This window comes from Protopterus annectens, chromosome 11.part0 (genome assembly GCF_019279795.1).
Source record: "Protopterus annectens isolate FY-2018-M chromosome 11.part0, PAN1.0, whole genome shotgun sequence".
Classification (NCBI taxonomy): domain Eukaryota; kingdom Metazoa; phylum Chordata; order Ceratodontiformes; family Protopteridae; genus Protopterus; species Protopterus annectens.
In genome coordinates, this window is record NC_056745.1 from 1,336,585,295 (window position 1) to 1,336,601,524 (window position 16,230).

Below are 16,230 nucleotides of genomic sequence, written 5' to 3' on the forward strand. Positions count from 1 at the left end.
TATTGGAACCAATGTAATGCTGACAATGGGAATGTTATGGGCATCTCACTAATCTCTGTGTTCATGGCTATGATTCCTACCCCCATACCCTCTCTATTTTTGATACTCCACCACTCACTGCACAAGACAGCTAGCACTTGCGATTCTTTCTCTTGCATTTCTCTTGTTAGTACCCCCATTATTGTTTGATCATGCACTCAGGATGATTTGTTCCTCAGCTTCGCAACATTAGACAGCCTCCCACTTCCATGGTAAAGTAGGATCTAATCAGATGTTAGATGACAAACAGTATACCAAGGGCTGGTATTTCTTGGCTTGTCTTAAAGCCAATGTGGGGTCCCTGACGTGACAAAAAATCTGGCATTGGATCGCAGGTGTATTATCCTTGGACCGTATTGACCAGTGTCCACCATTCTCTTTACTTCTATAGCTGTATTTTAAAAATAATAAAAAGGGGGGTTCTAGAGGTTAATTTTTTTCTCTGTGTTTCTTTCCCAGTGTTAATCCCCTAGCTTCCTATTATTCTTTTCCAGTTTCTAAGTCAGCACTAGCCATATGGAGGATCCACTCTTTTCTAAATAGGTCACCATGTTAGCTCAATACAACCATCCCTTTCTAGAAATGTAGTCCTGCTTTTTTGTCTGACATATTTTTGGTCACCACTTTAAAGAAAAAGGGCTTCAGAAATTGATCAGGCCATCTTTATTTCATTAATAACTTATTTATTTAATAGTTTGGTTTTAAAAACTTTTTTTCTCACTTTTCTCAAACTGATTGAAAGTTGATACGCAATTCTGATGAAGGGTTTTCTGAAAATGCTGCACATCTTAGTGATACTCATATGTTTGTACTCATTATTAGATTTTTACTCACAGTAGATTTTTTGCAAGTAAGAGAATTTATTCTAATATGGATGTATGAAAAACTAATCTGAATGAATGTTCTAACTTTAAACCCACCCACATACATTCCAAGGCAAGCCCACTATTACAGCATGGGCAACACAATAAAGGTCGACTCCCCTGACCCACCCATCTGCCACTAATTGGATCCCTGCCTTGGACACACCTTCTTTCAGTTCAGTAAACTGGGAGTCTGTAACAATTTTTCTCAGTCCACTAAGCAGTGCTTAATTGCTTCACCAATAAATAAAAGGACTTTAACTGAGATACTGTACTGAGGTTTTCTTTCTGTCAAGACTGTGCTTTGTGATACTTCATTTTAACCATAAGATTTTGGAATTCTGCACCTTTCCTACTGAGCTTGAGCCTAGTTATGACCCGGGATATTATACTGAGATCTGTCCTGGTCAGTTTAAGCTACACTGGATACCTATGGTTTAACTCCTAACATGGGTGACTCCTTGCCCTCACACAGATTATTTGTCTTTTCTGATTTTTGTCTTGGCAAGTCTCCACATTAGGAGGCAGAAACATTTAACATCTCCCACCACCTGGGTGACATGACAAGTGAGTATGAATATTTTCTTTTTAACCTTAATAATTCAAAGAGTTGTACTTCACAAATTCATAAAAATTGTTATCATGAAAAGCATGTATATAAAAACATATATTATTGTACTCCACAAGGAAATTAAGAGCACATTAAAAGACTATAGTAAATACTATAACCTAACTTTTCTAAGCAGCAATAAACTGTTTATAGAAATGTTATCATTGATTCCTGGTGTGCATTGTATTTAAAAGAATTTGCCAATGCAGCTCCCTCATCTCCAAATACACCTATCACTTAACACCCCTTGATAAATGGTACTAGCACTATCCTTTCCAAGATAAAAAGGCAACATTTTTTAAATCTGCACATCTTCTTACATGTCTGCATAGGGCATTGGTATTATCTCCCCTTTTAATACCATAATTGTGTTGGTATATTCTCTTTTTCAATGGTTGCTCAGTTTTGCCAACATAAAATACTGAGCATGATGCACACTTCTGACTCCCCTGTGGTGGCTCAGTAATCAAGGAGACTCAATCCTCACCACTAGCACCAGTGAGGGACATGCACTTTGGGAGGATGACAAGTGCACACACAGTAAAGTACAATTTTTCTTAAGAACACACAGTGATCACAGTCAGTCTGGGGCTGGTTTCTCCCTCTTTTTCCAGATCCCAATAGGACACTCCAGTGGCACAGCTATAGAGTTAAGATCTCACCCGAGTGGTCAAGCCAAAACCTCCAGCACCCTCTCTGTCCAACCAGTGCTTTGTGTCCCTGCCCAAGTAGCTGACACACACACACACACACACACACACACACACACACACACACACACACACACACACACACACACACACACACACACACACTTTGAGATTTGATTTATATACAAACACACAGACTCTCCTGTAGAAGGCTGGCACAGGTTTACTAGCTATCCCCCTTCTGCCCAGACTATAAGGTAGTACCAGTTGCCCCCAACCACCATTATCAGCTACTATAAGGCTCTTACCAAAGGGTGACCAATCCTCCTGTGTGATAATGGTAAGTATGTCCAAGGCTAAGGCTATTTAGGAGTGACCTATACAGTATCATCAAATACATATCTAAGTACTCTAAAAGCGTAAATATCTCTAAAACAAACCAGCCACAACTAAAAGGTTTAAATGTATTTAATAATAAATAATAAAAGAACAAGACAATATTCAATAACTCAATACAGTGACAACAGAGTTCAGAATAACAGGAAATATTTTAAAACAACATTGCAGAACAGTCTCACATAAATACTAAAAACATTGAAGCTCTTACTATATTCCTATCTAACTCTAAGAGAAATCACTGCAATCTAAGTCTTACTTACAGAGCAAAATGTAGGCAGAAGTGCTGGGTGAATGTTTCTAGTTCCAAGACAAGATACAAAATGCACAGACTTTCTCTCTGAGATAGTTCTTAAATTAATAATACACATAACTGCTGGGTTAGCTAGATGACATCACTGTTTGATACTTGCCTCTAGTTCCCAGGCTAAACAGATACCAACAGAATTTAACATGTCTCTATGAAAAATACTTATCTTAAGAAGCTGACACTTATCTCTTAAAAGCTTGCCTGAAACTGGAAGTCATAAAACAATTAACAATTTTACATTTTAAACCTAGTAATTATTTCTGTCTTAAGACAAAAGAAAGAAACTCTAGCTGTAGACATTTTGTCTTCTAGCTGTGGTAAACACAATCATAAAACTCTTTACTTATCTTCTCAGAGTTTGCAAGTTAACTCTATATGTCCCAATTTCTACTATGAAAACATACATTTGCACAGGCATATAGTCCATAAACATTTCTGCTCTTTTCCAGCACGGGGCACTGTGGTTACATTTTTGAAGCTCAGCACATAACATACAGGTTACTTACATTTGTAGATAAGCCTATGGATCATATTAATATTTACAATGACATAATTATTTACAAAATTCTAGCTAGCTGGGCTGGCAGCCTTCACAACACTGTGCAACATATACTTTTGTAATCAAACTTGCCATCCGGTACAATAACTGTAGGGTAGTTAACAATAGTAATATTAGCAAAGTGCACATGCCCCACATTTTACCATACCCTTTTGACAAATCTTGTTCAGTGCCAACATCACTGCAGAGGCGCAAAGAGGTAAGAATTTGAAATATTATTTTATCAACAAATTCTAGCAAGTGACCCAGTTTCTCAGTAAAGGCAAAAGATTCAACTACCCCAACCCAGTTATTTGAGACTATGTCATTAATAGCCTTTCTTCTATCATTAAAATCAATAATCATAGCTCTGGAGTAGTCATCAGCACCCCATTTGGAATTGACAAACTTCTCATCTTATCTAATTAAAGGCTGGAATTCCAGTCATTTGTCCCTCCCAATTTCTTCCCCAAACCTGTACACCAAGTCAATATTCATCAGAGTCTGCAGTTTGTCATTGAATATATTATCATCATCATCATCATCATCATCAGAAACCAGCTGAGATAATCTCATCATTTGTCCCTTAAGGATGTCCTTTTTCTGCCATTGTGGGTGACTACTATTGTAATGAAGCATATTATTAGAATGGGTAAGTTTTCTGTATATGTTAGATTCATATCTTTTCACAACACAATTCTTACAGAGAGTGTTGTCCAGCAAATTAATCCTGTCATTGTTTACCTCACATATAAACTTCATAAAAATGGCGGATGGTTAATATATTCCAAAAAACATGCAATTTATTCATGCCCCTGCCCAAAGGATGAAAATATCATCCAAAGAATGTACACAGTGGACAATGAATTGTCAATATATACAGACAAATGTATTTCTTTTCCCACCACCAGAAAACAGTGTAGGTAAAAACAGATGTCACTGCTTTTCTCATAGCCAGACCTGTAGTTTGATTTTAATAGTCACTCTGAAAATATGCATGATTAACAAGCACCTCTTCCACACACTTAGCAATAACACTGACATCATTGTGTTTGTTGCTCTTCTCATGTTATTCAAAAAACATTCCATACACAACTCTTGATAGATAACTAAAAACAAATCATTAACATCAAAAACAACAAAAAGAGTTCTTCCAAATATACACATTTAGACATAATATTCAAAAAATGCTAAGAATCCCTCAAATATGATCTTCTCTTTCAAAAAATTCTTTCAACTGATAATCCACTAATTTGGCCAGGGGTTCTGTCTTAGCCCCCCCACCCCGCTACTACAGTGTAGCATACGGGTGGATCTCATAGTTTTTTTTTTTTTGCTATTCCAAAAAATGGATGGAATAATCAGATTGTCAACTTTTAAAAAATCCTAAGTTAATTTGCCAACCCATAATCAATATATTAATCATGCAAACATAAGTCCAACTGAGAATATGCAATATTGACTTAATGTTTAGACATCTCTGTAAAGAATTTTCTGTTATTCAAATACTGCAACATTTTTGTGAATAACTTAAGTAATCCATGATAAATACCCCTCATTATTTCTCGAGCTTCATAATGTCTTATTCATCAGTTGATACATACGTTTTTATCAGCCATTGTAAGGTTATAATAACAATTCCCTTTTTATTGCCTAAGAGTCTCAAATCATATTCAGATAATCTCTCATATTATACAATTGGGGTGCCAAAGGTGAGTTAAAAGTAATATTTCGAGTTAACCCACTTTTGTTGCTAGGAGTTGACTGTTTGTCAGAGAGAAAAAAGTTTTGAATGTAACTTCCTTGTATGCTATTTCATTTCCTTCAGTGTGTCCACCAAGTTGAAACTAGTAGAAGCCACATATGTAAACCCTTTGACAAATAAATCACCAAAGAAAAGTGTAACAGTAAGATGACTATAGTTATAAATCTTAAACCCCCCCCCACACTATATGTAGTACTTTTATAAATGTCATTTATCTCCTGGCATGGCTCTTGCCCCTTCCCCTGCCAGTCCCTCGCCTGTTGTTCAATGTGAATTTTCACAACTGGGAGCACTCAGGTAGGGATGATCCACTTCCGTTATTTCTCCTCTCTTCTGCTGTATTCATGATGCTCTCCTGGGAGGCAGAGCAGATGCTAAAAAAATCAAGCCTTATGTCCCTGTTTCACTGTCATTCCCTCCTTCTTGCACAAGACTAACTTTCCTTCCTTATCAACAACATTCTGTTGACCTTTAGGATGTACGAGAAGTGGGTAGGCAGCTTTGCTTGAGCATTCTGCCTTGTCACATGCCAATTTATTTTCTTTATGCTTCTGGATGACCTCTCAAATTTGTCCAAACCTCCTGAAATACCCTCTTGAACTTATTTTCCAATGAAGGGAAAAAAAAAATCTGTAATGCCAGTTCTCAAATCTTTAATTTTCCCTTCTAACTTCCTCATACTTCTGTCATTGTCATGTGCCATTAAAATCATCATTTCCATTCCTTTTCTACCATACAGGCCCAACTGCTCTAAAGGTAATAAAACCCCCTCAAGTAACCCATTTGGAAGTTTATAATTCCTGAGCCCTTTTAGGATGTGACCCACCTTAATACAGTCCTCAAAATAGGTGCTATCCAACTGTAGGCTGCCATATTCTTTTAGTAAGTTTTCAACTCTCCATATTTTATTCTTTAATGTTTCAGAATACACCTTGGCATCATTTACATATTTGTCATTGAAAGTAAAAGTTTTTGTAAACTGCCTCCCAAAGTCACCATCACTCACCAGTTCACTGTTAATTGGTGTTACATTATCTTGCGAATATGATGGGTGGGTATTGCTGCAATTAGGTAACACACACCCTCATTATTACCTCCAATACCCATAATCCTTTCCTGGTCTGGCACACCTTCATTCTTACCAATACAATCACATAGATTATTCTGCAATGACTTACTATCAGCAGCTTTCATATCATTGTTGCTGTCGATGGAAAATGAGTCCAACACATGATACAGCTTACCAACAACCTGAACTAACAAACCAACTTGTTGTTGTTGTTGTCTTTCGGCTTTTCCCGGTTAGGGGTCGCCACAGCGGAACTCTGGTCCGCTAATGATTGGCAGTAGATTTTCACGGTGCTGAGTTGACAGCTCGATGCTCAACCTTCAATGAAGGCACGCCCATTCACGCATGTCTTTCAGAACGCACTCGACCCACAGGGAGGACATGCAGACTCCACACAGAAGGCACTCCTCGCACACTAGCTGAGAATCGACCTAACAAACCCACTAATACAGGTAAATCCGATGGAGACAGTGTATAGGGGGTAAGTGCAATCTGACATTTCCCGTGAAAAAAGTTTCTGTGACATAGCTTCTTAATATGGAAGATAGTGAAAATAAATAATCAAACACTCCAACCTACATAAAAGCAGCAGTCCAGTAAGTCATCCATGTTGGTAAAAGAAGCAACAGAGGTTTATTCATAAAATAGTTAAATGCTTTCATTCTGTTTAATCACAGAACGTTATCATATGTAAACACACTGTCAACAATCCTAGTTTAAATAATGTATAAGTCACTCACCTGTCAAACATGTAGCAATGAATATGTTTGTGCTAAATACAAATCACAATTTTAACAATGCAAAAACATAAACTTTAAAAATTCATTAAAAAATATTCTCTTGCAAAATCTTAAAACTCATATTCAGGATACACTACAACCTCACAAAGGATGGCAACATCCACCCAAACCCTGGTCCATCTCTACCTGTTGGCCCTAATCCCCCTACTATATCCCCTACCTCCATAGCTCCAACAACTAGACCTCCTAGCTCACTGCTGGCCTGCCATCTAAACATTAAGAGCATAAATAACAAAACTCAGCACCTGCATGTCCTCTTAGCTGTTCATTCCCCAGATATATTATGCCTAACAGAAACGTGGCTGAAGCGTGCCACCAAGGACCATGAGATTCTGCCACCAGGGTATAGTATGTTTCAACTAGACCGTACCACCAGAAAGGGTGGTAGGGTAGCCATACTTTACAAGTCTACCCTATCTGTCAGCATAGACACCCAACAACCACCCCAGTTCAATAATGCTGAAATTCTTATCTCAAAACTACAAATTAACAAAAACAAAAATGTGAACATTGTCTGTGTCTACATTCCCCCAGGGAGAAACACAGAAACCTTAGAAGACTTCCTATATTGGTTATCCAATAACCACCTCCAAGAAACAGTTGTTCTTGGGGATTTCAACATTGACTGGAACATTTGCTCTTGTGAAACCCCCACAACCCACATAAACCTCTATGGATTTACTCAAATCATAACCATCCCCACCAGGACAGGAAAACCCAATAACAAGGAAAGTACCCTAGACTGGATACTTGTCAATACCCATTTTCAATCTTATAAATCAGGCACTTTGCCTGATGACCTAAGTGACCACTGTCTCACCTATGTAATCAAACTCAAAGTAGACTGCTCCTACCAACCCACCTATAGAACATTAAGAAACAACAAGAATTTTATTCTCACCAAGTTTCAAAATGAACTTAAGGCATGCAACTGGTCAGTACTAAAAAGTCTCCCCCTAGGTGAAGCAGTAGCATACTTTAACACCAAATTCCTTGCTATTTTTAACTCCCATGCTCCTAGCCGCTCTATTAGAACCAAAGTTAATATTGTACCATGGCTTTCTAAAGATACCAAAACCAAAATTTCATTCAGAAACAAAGCATGGGCCACCTACCGAAAAACAAAAGCCCCACTTGATCAACTAAGATTCAGACAGCTAAGGAATGACACCAAAAAATCCATAACCTTAGAAAAAAAGAACCACTACTACCATCTACTGCAAAAACACCAAAACAAACCTCAAAAGTTCTGGGCAGGAATAAACAAACTACTCCACCCAGGCCAAACTGCCACTCCACCCCCCCTCAGCTTCCCAACAAAAATCCCCAGTAGACATTGCTAATAACTTCAACAGCTTCTTCACATAGACTATCCAGTCTCTAGCCAGTCAACTCTCTCCCAATGGCTCTAATTCTAATGTAGCCACACCCAGTACCCAAACATACTTTACCTTCCAACCTGTTCCTACTCAACTTATTCATGCCCTACTTAAGAAACTACGACCCAACACCCTGGCTGCCGACCTCCTCCCAGCAGACTATCTGCAAAAGGCTGCTGGCACCATAGCCTACCCCATCTCTATCTTGATCGACAGAGCTATATCTGAAGCTACTGTACCCACTATATGGAAAATCTCTCATGTCATACCTCTCCATAAAGGAGGTAGTTCCACTGAACTGTCAAACTTTAAACCCATAGCTATTCTGTCACCTCTAGCTAAAATTATGGAGAAGTGTGTACACATACAGCTCATGCACTACCTCACACACAACAAGCTGTTGTCCAGCTTTCAGCATGGCTTTAAGCCACACCACAGTACTACTTCTGCCCTTCTCTCTTTCTCTAACGTCATTAACCACAACCACAATAATAACAAACTATCCTCAGCACTCTTTCTAGATCTATCCAAGGCTTTTGACATGGTTGACCACAAAATGCTTATAAATACCTTGAAGGCCTTCTCCTTAAACAACCATGCACTCCAGTGGTTTCAATCCTATTTGCAGGGCAGGCAACAGGCAGTCCTATGGCAGGACAAGCTTTCATCTCGCCTACCCATCACATTAGGAGTCCCCCAGGGCTTGATACTAGGACCCCTTCTTTTCTCCATCTTTATCAATGACCTTCATTCAGTCATCCCAGATGCTACCTGCATTCAATATGCAGATGACTCCACCTTGATTTGTTCTGACACCCCACTAGCTACTTTATTCACATTAACCCAAATTACCTTCAATACAGTGGAAAAATTACTCTTCAATCAACATCTAATCCTAAACCCCAACAAAACTAAGTTGCTCCTCTTCTCCCCCACATGCAGGACCCCCCTGCCAGCCTTCAACATAACTGCTAACAATGGCACTATCATTTACCCAGAAGCCCAAACTAAACTACTGGGTGTCATAGTTGATAACAACCTGAAGTTTGAGGCGCATATCAATCAAACTATCAAAACCATTAATAAAATACTTTGCTCTCTTTACAGAATCAAACCTTTCCTTACCCCACTTGCTAGAACTGCAATTGTCCATTCCCATCTGCTATCAACTCTTTTCTATGCCTCACCTCTATTCTCCAACTTAAACAAAACAGATCTTAATAAACTATCATCCTGCTATAACCACATTGCCAGATTTGCTACTGACACAGCCTACAGGACATACCACTGTCACAACCTAAATCGCCTAGGATGGCTTGAACTGCCAAGCCTACTGCAGTTCAACCAGCTAACAATGGCACATAAAGTCCTTTACCAACCAGAAAATACACCTGCACTAAAAAATATTATCAGCCCCTACACCAGCACCCGGCCACTGCGATCATCCACTACACTCCTTGTTCAAACATACAAATCCAACTACTCAGCTGGGGACTCGCTGTTTGCCAACTCTTTTGGAAAAATATGGAACAGACTCCCAGCTGACTTGATCCTAGAACCCTCACTAACTCAATTTAAAAACAAACTCAAGAAATACTTCAAAACTCATTGGTTATGTCCTTGCACTAACCCCGACTAGTGACCTCTCTATTTCTTAGGTGCCTTACCTTCAACTACTTCTAACTTTTTTCTACCACTCCATTTCAGGAAGGGTCAATTGTATAACTGCTGCTCAGTGTGTCTTAAACCTGAATGCAATGTTATGTATGTTTAACTTTGAAAATAATGTTATGTTTTGTAAAGTGTTTTATAATAAGTACTATATGTGCTAAATGCTGGTATTGCTTATGACTGTAATCTGCTTGAAACTAGCATTTACTAAATGTTCAATGTGTATTATTATCTTGGAGCTTTTCTCCCCGGGCCTCTGCTGAAAATGGATATGTATCCAGTCTGACTATCCCGGTCAACAAATGTAAAATAAAATAAAATAAATAAATAAATATATATATATATATATATATATATATATATATATAGACACACACACAGATACACACACACACACACACACACACACACACACACACACACACACACACACACACACACACACATACATGCATACAAGGAAGTAAACTCCATTTTAAAAAGGCTGTAAGATATATATATACAAGGAAATAACATTTTAAAAAGGCTATAAGACAAGTATAAACAAGCCTTTCTAAGGAGCAGTAAAATTGTTTATAGAAATGTTATCACTGATTCCTGGGGTATGCATTGCCTTTAAAAAAAATGTCAGTGTAACTCCCTCATCTTTAAATACACCTAACAGTCTCCACCCCTACTACATAGTGCTACTCTTTCCAAAATGAAAACAACAAATTTTTGTGCACTTGAAGTATAGCAATACATTTAAGAAGGAAACCAATGTAAAAGTTGCATAGTGTTATGTCTTAGCTTCTTTAGTCTACCATATGCAGTTCGTATAGCTTGTGCTCGAATCAGATTTGTCTGTGCTTAGAGATATCTTTCCCAAATGATCAAAATTCAGATGTATATAACATGTTATTTGTTTATTTATTTACTGGGAAAGACCAACAGGGTACAGGTGCTCTTTTTCAGCTGAAGTCCAGAGAGAAAAGCTCTAAGGTATCATATTTAAAGCAATTAATATTTTCAATAAAAAATTATAATGCAGTATCAGAGAAAACATTGCATAATAGTCAGTATAGTAAAATCTGTACTGATATCCACAAACAATAAATGTACAAGTCTTGAACTAGGACTTTGCAGATAGAAGAGTGATGTACAAGATAGGTAGGAGTAATTTAAGAAATACAACAGGGTGGGGGTATTAGAGGAAATAAGCAAGTTTGAGTGTTAACAGAGAAGTAGTGATGGAATAGTAATATGGTTGTGCTAGTTAGAAGTTGGTATAGTAGCTTAAGAACAACAATAAATGATGTATTAGAAAAGGTTAAGTGATCTAGTGCTTTAAAGGGAGGTATAAGAAAGATGATGAAGGGTGTTAGAAAGCTATGTCCAGATAAGGAACAGGGACAAAGCCAGGAGGCTGAGAGGGAGTCTTTTAGCAATGGTTTCAAAAGATAAAGGTGTGTGATAGACCTGATTGATATAGTTAGCAACTCAGTATTCATACCAGATTTATTTGAATCCATAGCCTGTGTTCACATACAGTTATTTTTAATTGGGGGTGAGGGTATTAGGAAACAGGCATTGCTGAACTAGTTTGATAATGTCTGGAAGTCCACCTGCAACACAGTTTGACAATATCTGTAGACTTTAGAAAAGCTTTTCTAATGGCTCCGCAACATGCTGCTTGTTTATAGACTGGACAGTAGATAGCCCAATGCTCACTCTTGGGGAACTTCTAGCTTCTTTTTCCTTCATAAGAAAAAGGCTGGTGATGTGGTAAAGCCATTAGACCATCTACGTTTGTCTCCCATAGTTACCCCAGAGTGGATTATAAATGGCAAAGTGAAATGTCACATAGAAATGGAGGAAAAATCGTGACAGAATATGATCCAAGATGTTGATGACATGGCCAGTGAAAATGACATGATCAATATTTGTTCCATGACTTTCACAAAAACTAAACTGCATATCAGAGGTATGACCATAAAAGTCTCCATTTGCATGGAACTCTTTGTATACCTTCCCTTCAGTGTTATCATTAAGAGAGTGGGTTCGTGACTGTGTTTTATGGAGATTCATATCACTAACGTAACTTGCATGCAGAAGACCAGAAGATTTTTCCACAACCATGATCCCATCCCTTTCTTGAGTAAGCTGTTTAGCAAACATAATGGCAACAAGACACACTGAGAAACTAGTTGCATTGGATAGTTACATGCAGATAGCTACAGTTTCCATGTATAAACCAAACCACCACAATACGCAATGACAAGTATCCCTGCATTTTGTATGGGTTTCTTTTTGTGGCACCCACTCTGCTATAATTCACTTCACTGAAGCTTTTAGATTACACTGATTGTACCAGAATCTCTGTACAGCAGTATAAGTAAGATTCCCATCAGATCAACAACCACTATTTAGTATTCTGTGCACAAACCGTGACACAGTGAAAAGGAAAACATCAAACTACCTACTCCATGCAGGGGAGCTAATGTATTTAGTCATCATAAAAATAAAGAAAACAATTAAAAACAGTCAAGCAGTTCTTTGCCTGTAGTTATACATGGTTCATTTGGAAGCAAGAATTTCATTAGTATAACCAAGAATTTTACTAACAACAAATTAACATGCATTTTCTACCCGTTTAAATGCATCTTTAAACTCAAGCATTCAAAAATGTATTCAGTTATTAAAAAAAAAAAAAAAAAAAAACTTTGTCCAAAAGTTTCTTTCTGTTGGTAACAAACTTAAAGGCATAGTATATGACAATTTAATGAGAACACTATATTTTAATAAGAGTAAAAGGGAAATGCACACAAAGCAGTATGTAGTTAATGTTGATGATATAGGACTTCTTGTGGCAAAACATATCAGCACAATATAGGTTCAGCATTGCAGTACCCGTTACAACTGATTCAGAAAGTTACTTCAGTAAGTTTATGGTTTAAAACAATTATAAATAACATAACACAGCAAAACCTCATTAAAAGAAGGGAACATAAAAGAAAGCAACTTACAACACAATAAACAAGTGCGGTGTTCTTTGGCCTGGTCAAAGTATTACAAAGCAATACAAACAATCCTTTGTTAGCTCTGAATGTTTGTTCACACAGTGTTTGACAGACAGTCCTAGCCACAGGAGTAATTTATCTTGAAAAGTAATACTAAACTAACTATTGTACTGCCCCTCCCTGCTCATGCATACTGTTTTATGTACTTAAGAACTACATACCTCTGTCTAATGCATCATTATTTCACCCTTGGCCAAATTTTTCTCTACAACCTTCTTATCCCACACTATACATTCTGTCCCTAACACTTCCTGCACATTTACTAACATTCTCATACCAGAAAAAAATGTCAATTCTTTTTGAAGCTGAACTGTGATTTAATAAGAGATCTATGACTGATTTTAGGTTTGCCAGTTTGCCACCGTTTCAAATGCCCAAATTGGGATATTTTTGGTACAAATGTCAGATTTTGCAGGGCGAAACATACCCACGGCCAGTACAAAGGACAGAACTTCACTTTTTGCCGAAATAAAAGGTTATTCTTGTAGTATTTTAGTTGCTTATTCTGTTTCTTATAACATTTAAGTGTTTCAGATACAGAATAACTGTTTTATGCAATCATTACATAAAATATAGGAAATAATGTTGTCCTAAAATCTCAGGACATTTGCCATTTTTCACCTTTTTTGCAGTACACAACTGCCCAAAGAGGGATTGTCCCTCGCAAAGTTGGACAGGTGGTAACCCTAACTGATTTTGGCTTCAGTATATTTTGCATGCATTTCTACTTCGTACAGTTGTTGCATCATTAATTGATATATTTGTCTTAATGTTCCTGCATGCATTCTGTAGAACATCAATTTATTTACTATTTCAGTAACGTATATTTTATTTTGCCATTTGTTAACTGGGTAAGCTGGTTCATGGATTCTTTCAGCCATGACTATGCTTAGGTCATGCCGTGCCACAGGAACAAAAACACGCTAAGAGCATCGGTAGCTATTAATAGTTACAGTAGCTTGTACATGTTATGTTATTTTAGTTCGGCAGAAATTTATGTCAGTAATTATTAACATACAAGATTATGATTGGTTTATTATGTGTTGGAGAGCTGGTTGTCAAGGAATTTACCTTGAGACTGGAGCAAAGCAAACAAACTCCAGATTACAGTTCATACTGAATAAGCCCTCCCCCCCCCCCAAGTCCAATGATTGTTGGTAACACCAAGTCTCCATCATTTCAGAGTGGTGAGGAGATCAACCTAAAAGGCAAAAGAGAAGATATTAGGTAAATACCCCTGCAATAATAATATCCCATATGTGACAAAAAAAACTGCTACTGAAAATCAAATATCAATCACACCATCATTAACAAGTGCAGATTAGCCTGGAACATCATTGTATGACATTGCTCTGGAGAGTTATCTTTGTGTTCTGCTGTAACACTGTAATGACATCAATATGTGCGTATCACATTCTTATGAGGTCTGAGCACATTACCTGTTGTAACTCCCTGATCCCCCCCATTCCAGCTTTCTGAGTAAGATAAGCTCTCCAGATGCCTCTAAAGCTTCCTGAGTGAGGCAAGCTGGCCAGATACCACTAAACTCTATTTCATACCTCTTCCATGGTTAGCCCTCTGATGTCTGAGACATTACATGAACCTAAGACTCCAGCACTGAAAGCAGAAGCCCAACCTCTGTTATAATGGGCCAGCAGAACAATTAAATCATATCTTTAAAAAATGATAGAAACATTTTCTTCCTTTTGTTCATGATGTTCATAGGTTCATAGGAGTTTACTAGGTTAACGGCCCAAGAGCCCTTACAAACCTAGCCATATTTATCCTGAGTTGTCCAAACTGTCAATAGTTGGGTGAGTGATGTTCATAGAGGTATGAGTCTGTGGTATGGTAATTAATACTAATTGACTCTGTCCATGAGGGACATGGGCGCCACCCTGTGAGTGGATTTACTGTCACCTATCTGTTGATCTAGGATGGGTTTGAACAGGGTCAGAGAGGAGTTCTTCTTTACATGGAGAGGAAGCCTGTTCCAGAGAAGGGGTAGTCTATGAGAGACGTATCTATCTCTCCAGCTTGATTTGTTCATGTCCAAGGCTAGGTTAAGATTCCTGGAGCAAGTGACCCTCATGCAGTTTGATTTTGGAGGACTTGACAAGATCTCTAATTTGATTGTTTAGGCTAAAGAGGGATTTCTGCCTCTGCCGAGCCAGCTTTCTCTTGTTTTTCAACATTAGTAATCTTTCTTTTGTTGTATAGCCTGTTTATACTAGGGGTCCACCAGGGTGGCTTGTTTTTCTGGCAAGACCTATTTTTTAATCCGGTCAGGTACAGTCAATTCTATACAACTGTTTAAGTGGTTATACAGGGCATTGGTGTAAACCTCTGCATAGTAGTCTGTGTTATCTGTGTTCTAGGGTGCTTTGAAACTTCTTATACCACAGCTTAGTAGAAGGTAATTTGTGTTGGAGAAACTCTCAAGAGTTTTTGTCCTTGATGGGGTATCTGGCCTTATAATTACATAGAAACAGGCTGATTTATGGTTCAATCATACTGGAGAGGAATTCACATGGGGGGGATGCAATGCTCCCCCATGTTAATGAATACTATGTCCAGGATATTTGAGCCGCTTGTGGGTGTGCTGACTAGCTGTTCCAGAGTATTTTTACTGACAAAGTCCAAGAACCTCTGAGCCAGTATGTTTGTGGTCATGTATGTTTCCCAGTCAATGGTAGGATAATTAAAATCACCCATGAGTAAGGTGATGGGCTGTATGATAAGTGACTCCAGGAAGTAAAGGTATGCAGTATGCTTTTCCTGGTTCATGGTGAGGGACCTATAGCTAGCTATGATGTAAGAGGTGATTTTGTCTAAGGTTAACTGGACATGCAGTAGCTTGAGAGAGTCATACTGTTTGACCAGTCTCGAGATGTAGTTATCCCTAATCAGGATGGATACACCTCCTCCTTTGGTTCTTTCATGATCAGTTTGTGGTCTAAACATATGGAGGGCATTGTAGCTCTACACATCAGGAATACTTTTTGTGGCTTTGAACCATGTCTCAGTGAGTGTACAGATGTCAGCATTTTCCAAGGTGAGGAGTGCTTCCAGGGAGTGCAG